The sequence below is a fragment of the Bubalus kerabau genome, chromosome 7 (genome assembly GCF_029407905.1).
Source record: "Bubalus kerabau isolate K-KA32 ecotype Philippines breed swamp buffalo chromosome 7, PCC_UOA_SB_1v2, whole genome shotgun sequence".
NCBI classification, from domain to species: domain Eukaryota; kingdom Metazoa; phylum Chordata; class Mammalia; order Artiodactyla; family Bovidae; genus Bubalus; species Bubalus kerabau.
In genome coordinates, this window is record NC_073630.1 from 63463827 (window position 1) to 63476936 (window position 13110).

The following is a 13110-nucleotide window of genomic DNA, read 5'->3' on the forward strand; positions in this document are numbered from 1 at the left end:
GATGGAAGCTATGTGTATTGAAGATTAACAGGAAATAGAAAGAAACTGGGTCTCCAACATCAAGGAGTTACATACTGGCTCTGGAAAACTTATGCTCCAACTGTTATATCAGAACAATTAACTTCCGTTTTGTATCCCCTTTTTCACAGCAGCGTCATCTGTATCTTAATTAACACAACTGTGTTTGCAGTTGAGTCTGTGGCATAATTGGAATTGAGGTCTAAAAGAAAAGAAAATGTATGAGTTGGCAGATTGTTTTTCCTTATAAATGGGACCTATGTGGCCAGCATCAGGTTGCACTGAAGGCTGAGATGAGGCATAACATTGCTTTGTGGTTAAATCAATATTGGAAAACCCTGGCCACGTCTCACAGGCTCTGTTTGCAGGTGGTGCCACTTTCTGGCTGTGAATGATTTGTCCACATGGCTCCTCAGGGGCTTTTATATCCACAGCTACACATCTCAGGTCCACAGGCTACATTCTCATCTCTTCTTCATCTCTACCTTGTCTTTGAAGGCCACACTTGAGCAAGCAGCCCTCCCACCTTTTCTCGGCACAGCTCTTGAGTGGAAGAGAGTAGAAATTTCTTGGTTGGTACTATTCTGGCTCCCAGGGGTCCAAGAGAGGCTTCCTAGTGCTAAACACAAAACCACTGAGGATTCTCACAGTTTCGATTTGAGCAGACCCTGCTGTATTACGTGAGGGTAAAGGACTAGTTATAAAAATGATCTATGACCAAAAAAAAAAAAAAGAACTTACTGCCTCCCCAGAGGCAGGAGCCAAAAATGACATGTGTTCTTTAGAATAATGAATGAAAGTATTGAGTGAACTTTGGATAATAATAATGCTGAACAACTTAGTTTGTTGTTAATCAATCAGTTGTGTCTGACTCCTTGCGACCTCCAAGGACTATAGCCCACCAGGCTCCTCTATCCATGGAATTCTCCAGGCAAGAATACTGGAGTGGTTAGTCATTCCCTTCTCCTAGGGATCTTCATGACCCAGAGATTGAACCTGGGTGTCCTGCATTGCAAGCAGATTATTTACTGTCTGAGCTACTTAGATTGCCCATGAGTGTCCAGACTGGGACTATTTTGGGCAACAAAGACGGGAAGAAAAAACTTAATGTGCCATGAATATTACATACATTTTCTCATTTAATTCTCATAAATCCTATGGGGTAGTATAACTATTTTGTTTCTTCAAAGCAGAAATGCTAAGAAAAGGTAACTTGTCAAAGATCATATAGTCAGGACATAAAACAATCAGAATTTTGACATTTTTTGACCTATGTTCATTCCATATCATGTAGCCTCATGGATGCCCTGAGGCTGGCCTGATCAGGAGGAAGAGTCAAGCGTGATCACAGACAAAACTGATGGGGATGGAAGTATCTGGGTGAGGAGTGTAGCCTGGAATGGAGGCATGCAAACAAGAAAAGAAAGCAAGAGAGAGACAAGTTGGAGAGACTGTATACCTGCATCAGACCATCCTAAGGTCCCCACAGTACACTGAAGACCAAGATGAGTGCAATTGTCTGCTCCCCAAAGGAGAAGGGGTTCTGAAGAGGAAGCGGGAAGAAACATGTGGTGATGGATTACCTGGAAGCAAGAGGAGAAAAACCTGAAAAAGAACATTTTCTATGCTCCTTATATTGAAGGATCTTGCTGAATAATTGGTTGGTATGTAGAGAAGGAATTACAATGTAATAGTTAGCCAGCCAGTTTCTGCTTATTTAATTAAGTGCTTTTCCCATTTCTGGCAAATTCTTTTGATTGACATATGTATCCCCCTTCTTCTTTTATATAGATGCTTCTATGTCCATTCACACTCTTCCTCAAGACCAAAAGGGAAAATAATTCCCAAAGCAATGTTCTGGGACAAGTAAAGCTATCAAACATCAAACAAAATTGCATCATTTTTTTCCTTCTTTAATCATCTCTTACCTTCAGCCTCTTCAGAGAAACAGTTCATCTTTATTTTCATTTCGTGATAAAGTATTTTCTAACCACATCAGCAAAACTCCATTCAAAGTCGACAACCAGTTTTTTAGACATAAAACACATGCCAGTTCTGTCTGGCACAAAGTAACTCTAACAGATCTAATATATTTCTTTATCTCTCAGCCACTGATGGGTATCTGATGGTTCCAAGCTCCCTTAACATTAAGTCAATTAGTTAGATGCATAAAATTTTCAGAAGTGGAGACACTGCCTTTAAGATGTAGCTATTTACATTTCAGGGATGGTGGGGAGACAAGCTGGGGTCACCAACGTCTACATTCAGGCTATAAGAAGAATGATGTCCTCTGCTGCTGCTAAGTCACGTCAGTCATGTCCAACTCTGTGCGACCCCACAGACGGAAGGCCAACAGGCTCCCCTGTCCCTGGGATTCTCCAGGCAAGAACACTGGAGTGGGTTGCCATTTCCTTCTCCAGTGCATGAAAGTGGAAAGTGAAAGTGAAGTTGCTCAGTCATGTCCGACTCTTCAAGACCCCATGAACTGCAGCCTACCAGGCTCCTCCGTCCATAGGATTTTCCAGGCAAGAGTACTGGAGTGGGATGCCATTGCCTTCTCCGATGATGTCCTCTAACCTGGGTCAATCAAGCTCTTTTTACAGAATGAGTCTCAGGTGACATTCTCCAGACAGGAGCAGGGAAGGATATAAAATTGAAGCATTAAGATGAAAAATGCATTTAATACTCCTAACCTAACAAACCAGCTTCCCCCATGGCTCAGCAGGGAAAGAATCCGCCTGCAATGCAGGGAGACTTGGGAGACACAGGTTCGATCCCTGGATCAGGGAAATCACCCGGAGGAGGAAATTTGACAACCCACTCCAGTATTCTTGCCTGAAAAATCTCATGACAGAGGAGTCTGGTGAGCTACCGTCCAAAGGGTTGAAAAAGAGCTGGACGTGACTGAGCACACACGTGCACACCCAAAACTACCAAACATCTTATCTTAGCCTAGCCTGCCCTAAACGTGTTCAGAACACTTAGATAAGCCTGCAGTTGGGGAAAACTCGTGTAACACAAAGCCTATTTTATAATAAAGTATTGAATATCTCATGTGATTGACTGAATACTGTACTGAAGGTGAAAAATGGGATGGTTGCCTGGTTACAGAATGGTTGTAAGTGCGTCAGTTGTTTATGCTAGAAATTGAGGGGCTGATGGGAGCTGAGGCTCACTGCCCAAGCCCAGCATCCTGAGGGAGGGTTGAACCACATATTCAGTTCAGTTCAGTCGCTCAGTCCTGTCCGATTCCTTGCGACCCCATGGATTGCAGCATGCCAGCTTTTCCTGTCCATCACCAACTCCCGGAGCCTACTCAAACTCATGACCATCGTGTCGGCGATGCTGCATATTGCTAGCCTGGAAAATATCAAAAATTACAGTTTCTACTGGATGTATATCACTTTGCAACATTATTAAGTTGAAAAATCATAACTTGAACCATTGTGAGTCCAGGACTGTCTGTAGTTAGGAACTGGAAAGTACTTTGACTCACCAAGCTCTTTGACTTAAGTCTCTTGCCAGCCTCGAACTGATAAAAACAGAAATGCAGCTTTCAGCGCCATGGACAATAGTTCTCCATCGCTGGCCTAGTGGGGAGGAAATGAAATTAATTTGGGCAAAGACATGTCCTGTCTGTCCTGTCCATTCTTCCTGTGGGGGCCCTGGCGTAAAAGCAAAGTGTTTTGCATGTTGAGCTAGAATATTAGGAAAGAGGAAACAGTATCTAAAGCAGGACTTTGGGGTCAGGGATCATTCAAAATATAACCATTTCCTTTTGCTTTTTCACCTTACCTTTTCTTTCTTTTATTTTTAAAGTGAAGTTTCAAGTAGAAAAGGCAATTTTTGCCAAGTGCTACAATTTACACCGATTGGGTTCTGAACATTAAGGCCCTCTTTACTCTGGCAGTAATTTAAAATAATAATAATGGAAGAGCCCTGAGTTATAGGTGCCTTGTTTAATGCTATGATAACCCTCTGAGACAGGGATTGTTCTCCTCTCCTGTGGATGGGGAAATCGCAGCTTAGAGAGGGTATGTGGCTTGCCCTCAGTCACTCAGCTGGTAAGTGGCAGAGTCTGGGGTTTTCTCTTTCTACCACACTGATCACCGTGACTCTCACGTAGTAGCAGTCGCTTCAGATATACGTGAAGGTTTCTATTCCCAGCAGCCCTCTGGGCTCCATGTGATAAGCAGCTGTTACTCTGCTTCCCACGGGTGTGTTGTGAGGCTCCCCAGAAATTCAGTTCTTCCTCTCCCCATGCATCCAGAACAAAGGGCAAGTGAATTCCATAATGATAACTTTAGAAGTGATAAAAATTCCCAAAGAGAATTTTATTACTGACATGGAGTTGGTAGCCTTTTTTCATAAGGAATGCATTGTGGAATGTTCTGGTTTGGTGAGGAGGAGACATTCTTAGAAATGTAAGACAAAGAAAAGGGAGGAAGTGGGGGAGAGTCAAAGGGAGAATATTCATGTAGGATCAGGAGTATTGGCTCTTCTTCTTGCTCCTCCTCTTTAACTTTAGGGTTCTCTGCCTTCCTTCACCTGGGAGAGAGGAAGCACCACCAACTTTTAAGTCAAATAGATCGTTCTGTGAAAAAAGAGACAATGGGCCTCAAATGGAGTCACTTGTGCCAAGCCCATGTCACCAAATCAAAACTTAAAACTAACCTAATTGTAGTTTTTATATCCACCAGGAATGTCATCTTAATTCCTGTTTGAAAATTTCTGGTGAGCACCAATGAAGGAATCTAACACGTAGATCCTTTTTCATCCCCCAGAGGAAGATAAGGCAATTGCTCTTCTCTTATCCCTTCCCCATCTTGCCTGCAAAAGTCTTCCATTCTGTACAGCTCCTTGGAGGTCCTTTTATATGCTAGATGTGGTGCTGTCTGATTCATGAATTGCTGCTGCTGCTGCTAAGTCGCTTCAGTCATGTCTGACTCTGTGCGACCCCATAGACGGCAGCCCACCAGGTCCCACTGTCCCTGGGATTATCCAGGCAAGAATACTGGAGTGGGTTGCCATTTCCTCCTCCAATGCATGAAAGTGAAAAGTGAAAGTGAAGTCGCTCAGTCGTGTCCGACTCTTAGCGACCCCATGAACTGCAGCCTACCAGGCTCCTCCGTCCATGGGATTTTCCAGGCAAGAGTACTGGAGTGGCTGGGTAAAGACATTTTGAAATTCAAATTTACTCAGTTGAATTTTGTTTCTTAACAGATCAAATCTCAGCTCTGGTGAAAACTCGTGTGAAAGCTATTTAACCTCAGTTTTCTCGTCTATAAAATGGACTAATATTAGTATCTTTTTTGCTGGATCATTGGGGGAACTGAATGAAATAATGCAATATTTCTCCAAGGAAAATATTTATATGGTTTTCTGATGATACATTTTTTAATGTAATAATTAAGCCACATACAGATAACTAGCATGCTAACCTGTCATTTCATAGGTTATATTACTTAGGGCAAGGTTAAAAAAAAAAATCCAATATAAAGTCTATTTCTATTAAAAAGAAAACAATCCAATTAATTTTTTATATATATATTTTTTTGTTTTAACAATCCAATTTAAAATCTCTTTTGATACAATGTGGAATGTGTGATATAGACATCGCAAAAAGTATGTAGGGAGGGAACTCTGAGCCAGTATGCAAGCTGCTGGTCCAGCCTCCTCCCTTCAGGAAGCGACTCCTCTCCTACTAGTCTTGGTTAAGGAAGGCATCTTTGGACAAAGAAAAGCTGGAAGACTCAGGCTGGACAGGAAAGCTGAGTTACACTGGGGTCCTGGAGCTGTGGAGGACCTGCCCTGTGGAGTCCCTGGAATGTCGCCTCCTGCTGCTGCCCTCCCGTGGTAAGGGCTGGCCCCAGAGTCCTGAATACAAGTCAACACCCAGCACCCCCGCACCTCCCTTTCTGCCCTATTTCTCACCTCTCCTCACCCTGCCTCTGGAACTCCCCAACCCCCATCAGTCCCACCCGGCCCAGGCCCACCCTTCCCGAGGTGTCACTTACTCCTCCAACCTACTCACAACAACTGCCCTTCCCAAGATTCCTTATAAATCATCGGAGGACATCTGATTCTTAGGGGTGCACCACCAAGGGTGTCTTACCTTTCCTAGGGGACATTTGTTTTAAAAGAGGAACTGCTGCTGCTAAGTCACTTTAGTCGTGTCCGACTCTGTGTGACCCCATAGACGGCAGCCCACCAGGCTCCCCCGTCCCTGGGATTCTCCAGGCAAGAACACTGGAGTGGGTTGCCATTTCCTTCTCCAATGCATGAAAGTGAAAAGTCAAAGTGAAGTCGCTCAGTCGCGTCCAACCCCCAGCGACCCCATGGACTGCAGCCTTCCAGGCTCCTCCGTCCATGGGATTTTCCAGGCAAGAGTACTGGAGTGGGTGCCATTGCCTTCCCAAATAAAGTCAAATTGGCAGGAAGTACAGTGGCTGTATCACCATGATGGGGATCTTTCTTTGGCTCTCACCTTTCTTTATGAAACATACCTTCTCTTTAAGTAGGCATCTAGATCCAAGAAGTAAAATCTTTTTATTTCTTTCCAGGAAATTCTGCCACAAACTTTCAAAATAGTTTTACTGCTGGTGTTAGAATTACAATATTTTGCTTGAGATTAAAAACCCAAAATAGCAATGGCTTAAAAAAGATTTTTGATGGCATCACTGACTCAATGGACATGAGTTTAAGCAAGCTCCAGGAGACAGTGAGGGAGACAGGGAAGCCTAGCGTGCTGCAGTCCATGGGGTCACAAAGAGTTGGACTTGACTGAGCAATTGAACAACAACAACAACAACAAAAGATTTAAAAATATTTCTCTCTCATGACAGGACTGGTATAGTTTCCTTCTATCTTGTTTTTTCACTTTCTTCAATGTTTGGCTTCCACCTTGTGGCTCAAGATGGCTGCTCCAGCTCCAGACCTTGGGTCAGCATTCCAGTTACTGGTCAGGAAGTCAGGTCCCAAGAAGGGTACCCTCTAGTCCTTTAAAGCACTCACCACCTTCCTTTAAATCTTCTGGCCAGGACTTGGAAGTGAATTCATTGTAAAGCATACTAGGAAATGTGACTTTTTTTCCCCCTGAGCAGCCTGTGCCCTGCTAACATTTGATATTTTATTACTGAAGAATGGGAGAATGGGTTTTGGAGGCAATTACTTCTCTTCCACAAGCCTATTCCTGGGATTGTGAGAAATGTTCCAATGCAAGTAGGAATCCAGGACTAAAATCAGGCTCTCATACTTTTTTCTGCCATTGTGAAAATGCTGCTTGTGCCGGGATAAGGCTTTAGATCACAGCCAGGATGCTCAGGGTCTAGTTCCAGCTTTGTCACTAGCCAGTGTCACTGCCTTGAGAGAGAAGTGTAACATTCCAGGACCTCAGTGTTTCTAAAATAAGGTTACATAATTTGATCTCCAGGGTCCCTTCCTGCTCTAACATTATGACTTTATGTAACTGTCTTGGCGTCTGTAAGATCAAGCAGTTAAATAGAAAATAAATATGCTTTTTCCTTCTCTCTGTGGCCATTAAATGCCGCGGGTAATTAAGCATAGATTACCAGTCCCTGGCCCCCAGGTATCCTTTTAACCTTGCCAGCCTACCACAGGACTCTTTCCTGCTGGAACTGGCTAGAAATGGGGTTGGTGGCCAGGAGGCCCACTTTATTTTCCCATTGAGATTTGGAAGCAAGAGGGCTAAAGTGACCAAGAAGGAACCTCACGGTTGTAAAGTTTCTGTTTATATCCGGTAGTAGCGGCTGCAATCGCCCATCTCAAACCGCTGGGACAGGAAGTATTTGCAGCCAATTGATAAAGAGGGTACAGTGCTGTGCTGTGAGCATGCTAATCTCTAGGAAATGGGGATCCCAAGGCACCTGGATTAGCCATAGACCAGAAAGGGGCCCCTTTAGGGTTCCTTTCAGTTGCTAAGACACACACTGTTTGAAAAAACACCTCCTCCCCCACCTAGAGGGAGAAAAACGTAAGCTGTCATTGCTAAACTTCCTTACAAATAATCAACCAACACTAGCATCTGTGCCTTAATACGTGGCTAATCTGCAAACAAAAACACCACCTTGTCTGCTTCTTGGGGACAGAGAGTGGACCTGTTCACTCGTTAGTCATCAGGGCTATGAGATAACTACTTTTCTAGCTCTGGGGGACATAGCGGATGAGCCAAGGATGGTAACAGAAAGAGAAACAAAACTGGACATCCAACCAGAAAATGAGTCTCTGGTCCACAGGCCTGTCAGGCTCTCAGTCGCAGCAAGTCTTGCTCCTGACTGGAGAAACACTCCCCAGAGACTGGCAGGTCTCACGAGGAGGATGGGAACTCCCATGTGTGGCATCTGGAATAATATTTTCCTTTTGACTACAATAACTCCTCAGAGTCAGGGAGGCAACCTTGCATTTTGGGTTGGAAGGACTCTAAGTGGGGCCGGAAACACACTTCTTCCATTTGGATCCACATAGCTTGGTGGTGGTGGTGGGGTCTCTTCTTGCAATGACAGCCCTTTAAAGCAACCTTTTCTGAACCCCATAAAAATTGTAATAGAAGATGTTAAACTAATATTTTTTAAATATAATGAAGCATAGTCAATCAGACTGCTCTTATCGGAAGAGTGAAAAGGATCACTTTGCCAACAAAGTTCTGCCCAGTCAAAGCTATGATTTTTCCAGTAGTCTGGTACAGATGTGAGAGTTGGACCATAAAGAAAGCTGAGCACCAAAGAATTGATGCTTTTGAACTGTGGTGCTGGAGAAGACTCTTGAGAGTCCCTTGGACAGCAAGGAGATCCAACCAGTCAATCCTAAAGGAAATCAACCCTGAATATTCATTGGAAGGACTGTTGCTGAAGCTGAAGCTCCGATACTTTGGCCACCTGATTCGAAGAGTTGACTCATTGGAAAAAGACTCTAATGCTGGGAAGGATTGAAGGCAAAAGGAGAAGGGCATGGCAGAGGATGAAAGGATTAGATAGCATCACCAACTCAATGGGCATGAATTTGAGCAAACTCTGGGAGATAGTGGAGGATGGAGGAGCCTTGGGTGCTATAGTCCAGAGGAGTCTGTGGTTGCAAAGAGTTGGACATGACTTAATAACTGAAAAACAATATATAATTTTAACATTATAGAAATAAATAAGTTTAACTTACCCCCATTAGAAGTCCACGTTACTGTATGTTCTATCATGTAAATAATAATGTATTAATAAAGTATGCATGTATATCAGTTCAGTTCAGTCGCTCAGTTGTGTCCGACTCTTTGCGACCCCATGAATTGCAGTACGCCAGGCCTCCCTGTCCATCACCAACTCCCGGAGTTCACCCAGACTCACATCCATCGAGACGGTGATGCCATCCAGCCATCTCACCCTCTGTCGTCCCCTTCTCCTCCTGCCCCCAATCCCTCCCAGCATCAGAGTCTTTTCCAATGAGTCAACTCTTCGCATGAGGTGGCCAAAGTACTGGAGTTTCAGCTTCAGCATCATTCCTTCCAAAGAAATCCCAGGGCTGATCTCCTTCAGAATGGACTGGTTGGATCTCCTTGCAGTCCAAGGGACTCTCAAGAGTCTTCTCCAACACCACAGTTCAAAAGCATAGCTATAAATAAATAAAAATTCATAAATGACAGGGGTATATGTTCAAAATTTTAATCAACAGGAGTATAAATCAGAAAAGTTTGGAGATGAGGCTGCATAAAACTTAGAAACTTCTGTACAGTGAAGGAAATCATTAACAAAATTAAAATTATAGACTAGGAACCACATATCTGATAATGGGTTAACATCCAAAATATACCAAAAACTCATACAACTCAACAGCAAAGAAACAAACAATCCAATTTAAAAATGGACAAAAGACCTGAATAGACATTTTTCTAAAGAAGACTTACAAATGGCCAGCAGCTACATGAAAATGTGCTCAGCATCACTTATCATCAGGGAAATGCAAATCAAAGCCCACAGCGCGATATCATTACACACCTGTCAGAATGTTATTTCAAAAAGACAATAGATAAATACTGGAGTAGATATGGAGAAAAGGGAACCCTTTTGCCCTGTTGGTGGGATTATAAACTGGTGCAGTCACTATGGAAAACAGCATGGAGGTTCCTCAAAAAATTCAAAATAGAACTACGTATGATTTAGCAATCCTACTTCTGGGTATATATACAAAGGAAATGACATCATAACCTCAAAGAGATAGCTGAACTCCCATGTTCATTGCAGTATTATTCAGTTCAGTTCAGTTCAGTCGCTCAGTCGTGTCTGACTCTTTGCGACCCCATGAATCGCAGCACGCCAGGCCTCCCTGTCTATCACCAACTCCCAGAGTTCACCCAAACTCATGTCCATCGAGTCGGTGATGCCATCCAGCCATCTCATCCTCTGTCGTCCCCTCCTCCTCTTGCCCCCAATCCCTCCCAGCATCAGAATCTTTTCCAATGAGTCAACTCTTCACATGAGGTGGCCAAAGTATTGGAGTTTCAGCTTTAGCATCATTCCTTCCAAAGAAATCCCAGGGCTGATCTCCTTCAGAATGGACTGGTTGGGTCTCCTTGCAGTCCAAGGGACTCTCCAGAGTCTTCTCCAACACCACGGTTCAAAAGAATCAATTCTTCGGCATTCAGCTTTCTTCACAGTCCAACTTTCACATCCATACATGACCACCAGAAAAACCATAGCCTTGACTGGATGGACTTTTATTGGCAAAATAATGTCTCTGCTTTTGAATATGCTATCTAGGTTGGTCATAACTTTCCTACCAAGGAGTAACTGTCTTTTAATTAGCAATAGCCAAATTATGGAGACAACCTAAGTGTCCATTGATGGATGAGTGGATAAAGAAAATGTGATATATATGTATATATATCAGGTGTGTGCACAGTCATATCTGACCCTTTGCAACCCCATGGACTGCAGCCCCCAGGCTCTTCTCCAGGTAAGAATACTGGAGTGGATTGCCATTTCCTCCTCCAGGGCATCTTCCTGACCCAGGGATTGAACCTGCATCTCCTGTGTCTCCTGCATTGGCAGGCAGGTGGATTCTTTACCACTGAACAACCTGGGAAGTCCTGTGTGTATGTATGTATGTATGTGTGTGTGTGTGTGTGTGTGTGTGTGTGTGTGTATGGATTATTATATTATTCAACCTTTGAAAAGAAGAAAATCTTGCTATTTCAGATTCATGTGGATGAATCTGGAAGGTATTATGCTAAGTGAAATAAGCCAGACAAAGACACATACCACGTGGTATCATTTATATATGGAATCAAATAAATAAAGTTGAGTTCAGAAACAGAGGCTAGAATTGCGGTGGCCAGGCGCTGTGGAGTAGGGGAAATAGGGGAGAGACTAGTAAAAGTATCAACTTTAGGTTTAAAACAAAAAGAAAACAGAAGAGGAAAAGCCCGGAGACTTCCATAGACCATAATACTAATTCCAGGGGTAAAGCTGGTGCTTTCTGTCACCAACTGTTCCCTCTCCCAGTGAAAGTGCGGTATGAGTAGAGCAGTGTAGATTCAGACCCACTGCTGGGAGCCCAGCTCACTCAATATGCTGCGAGTGCACTAAGAAGTTCTGTCCATGCAAATAAGTGATGGTATGTCACCAAATGGAATATTATGCAACTTCTACAAAGAATAGATCAATTTAGGTTGATGTAGAAAGATGTCTAAGATACAGTAAGTAAAACAAGTCGTAGAACAATGTATAATGTCAAATAAACTAATATATACATATACTTCTATATTCATAGAAAATTTCTGATAGCAGTGGTTACTCTAGGAAGTGGTACTAGATAGACAAGAGAGGGAAATTTACTTTTTAATGTCCTGTTTAAATATTACATGAACAGGGAATTGCCTGGCAGTCAAGTGGCTGGGACTTGGTGCTTTCATGGCTGAGGGCCTGGGTTCAATCTCTGGTCCAGGGGGCTGGGGCCCCACAAGCCGTACAACACGGCCCCCCCAAAATCATAAATAGTTCAATATTTAAAAAAAAAAGATTTTTAAATGATCAGGACTTTTGAAATCCTTTTTATGATTTTTATCCTGAGGAAATATATAGTAAATGTTTGTACCAACATGATCATGACAGCATTTATTATTATGCTGTAAGACTGGAAATAACCTAAATGTCTAGCATGAAGAGAATGGTTAAGTAAATAATGGAAAAAGGACTAAGACTCTTGAGAGTCCCTTGGACTGCAAGGAGATCCAACCAGTCCATCCTAAAGGAAATCAGTCCTGAATATTCATTGGAAGGACTGATGCTGAAGCTGAAACTCCAATACTTTGGCCACCTGATGCGAAGAACTGACTCATTGGTAAAGACCCTGATGCTGGGAAAGATTGAAGGCAGGAGGAGAAGGGGACGACAGAGGATAAGATGGTTGGATGGCATCACCGACTTAATGGATATGAGTTTGAGTAAATTCCGGGAGTTGGTGATGGACAGGGAGGCCTGGAATGCTGCAGTTCATGGGGTCGCAAAGAGTTGGACACGACTGAGTGACTGAACTGAACTGATAATGCAGTTGTACAAAATCATCTACAAAATCAATTTTCTGAAAATTTTAGCTAGATGGGGAAATGCTGACACTCTACCAATGGAAAAAGCAAGCTCCATGTAAATTCAATATTAATATCAATGAGGTAAAAAATGCATCGGGAGAAAAATAGCCTAGAAGAAAACATTCCCAAATGACAGTAATGGTTGCCTCTGATAGTAAGATTATGGGGGATTTTTTTCTTTCTGGACCTTTGTATTTTCACAATCTTTTCAATTTTTTGTGCAATGAGTAGGCATTATTTTGTAATGTGAGAGAAAAGGAAAGTAAAATACTGAGAAAACCATTACATGCATTCTTGGCATGAGTCAGGAGCTGAATTTTTATGTTTAAATTAGTTTCAGAAACACAGGAGTGGTTTCTAGGCAACCTGCTTGGGAAATCATGTTCCTTTCCATTGTTGCTGGAGTGTGCGTGAGGGTCTCAAAGAAAATGGACCTCAAAGATGAACCCTTGCGAAAGCAGACTCCTGTGAGGAAAAAACAAGCTTTGTCACGGAGGCTTGAG

General features: G+C 42.9%; 2 long non-coding RNA genes across 2 annotated transcripts; one reads left to right on the forward strand and one right to left on the reverse strand.

Moving 5' to 3' along the window:
* The first annotated feature begins 386 nt into the window (after positions 1 to 386).
* On the forward strand, positions 387 to 2033 carry LOC129657219 (uncharacterized). Its single transcript, XR_008716615.1, has 2 exons — positions 387 to 590; positions 1313 to 2033. It is a non-coding gene; the product is annotated as an uncharacterized LOC129657219 (long non-coding RNA).
* A 994-nt stretch (positions 2034 to 3027) lies between these two features.
* Positions 3028 to 4088, reverse strand: LOC129657220 (uncharacterized). Its single transcript, XR_008716616.1, has 3 exons — positions 3814 to 4088; positions 3515 to 3608; positions 3028 to 3378 (listed from the first exon to the last, which is right to left on the reverse strand). It is a non-coding gene; the product is annotated as an uncharacterized LOC129657220 (long non-coding RNA).
* Positions 4089 to 13110: the final 9022 nt, after the last annotated feature.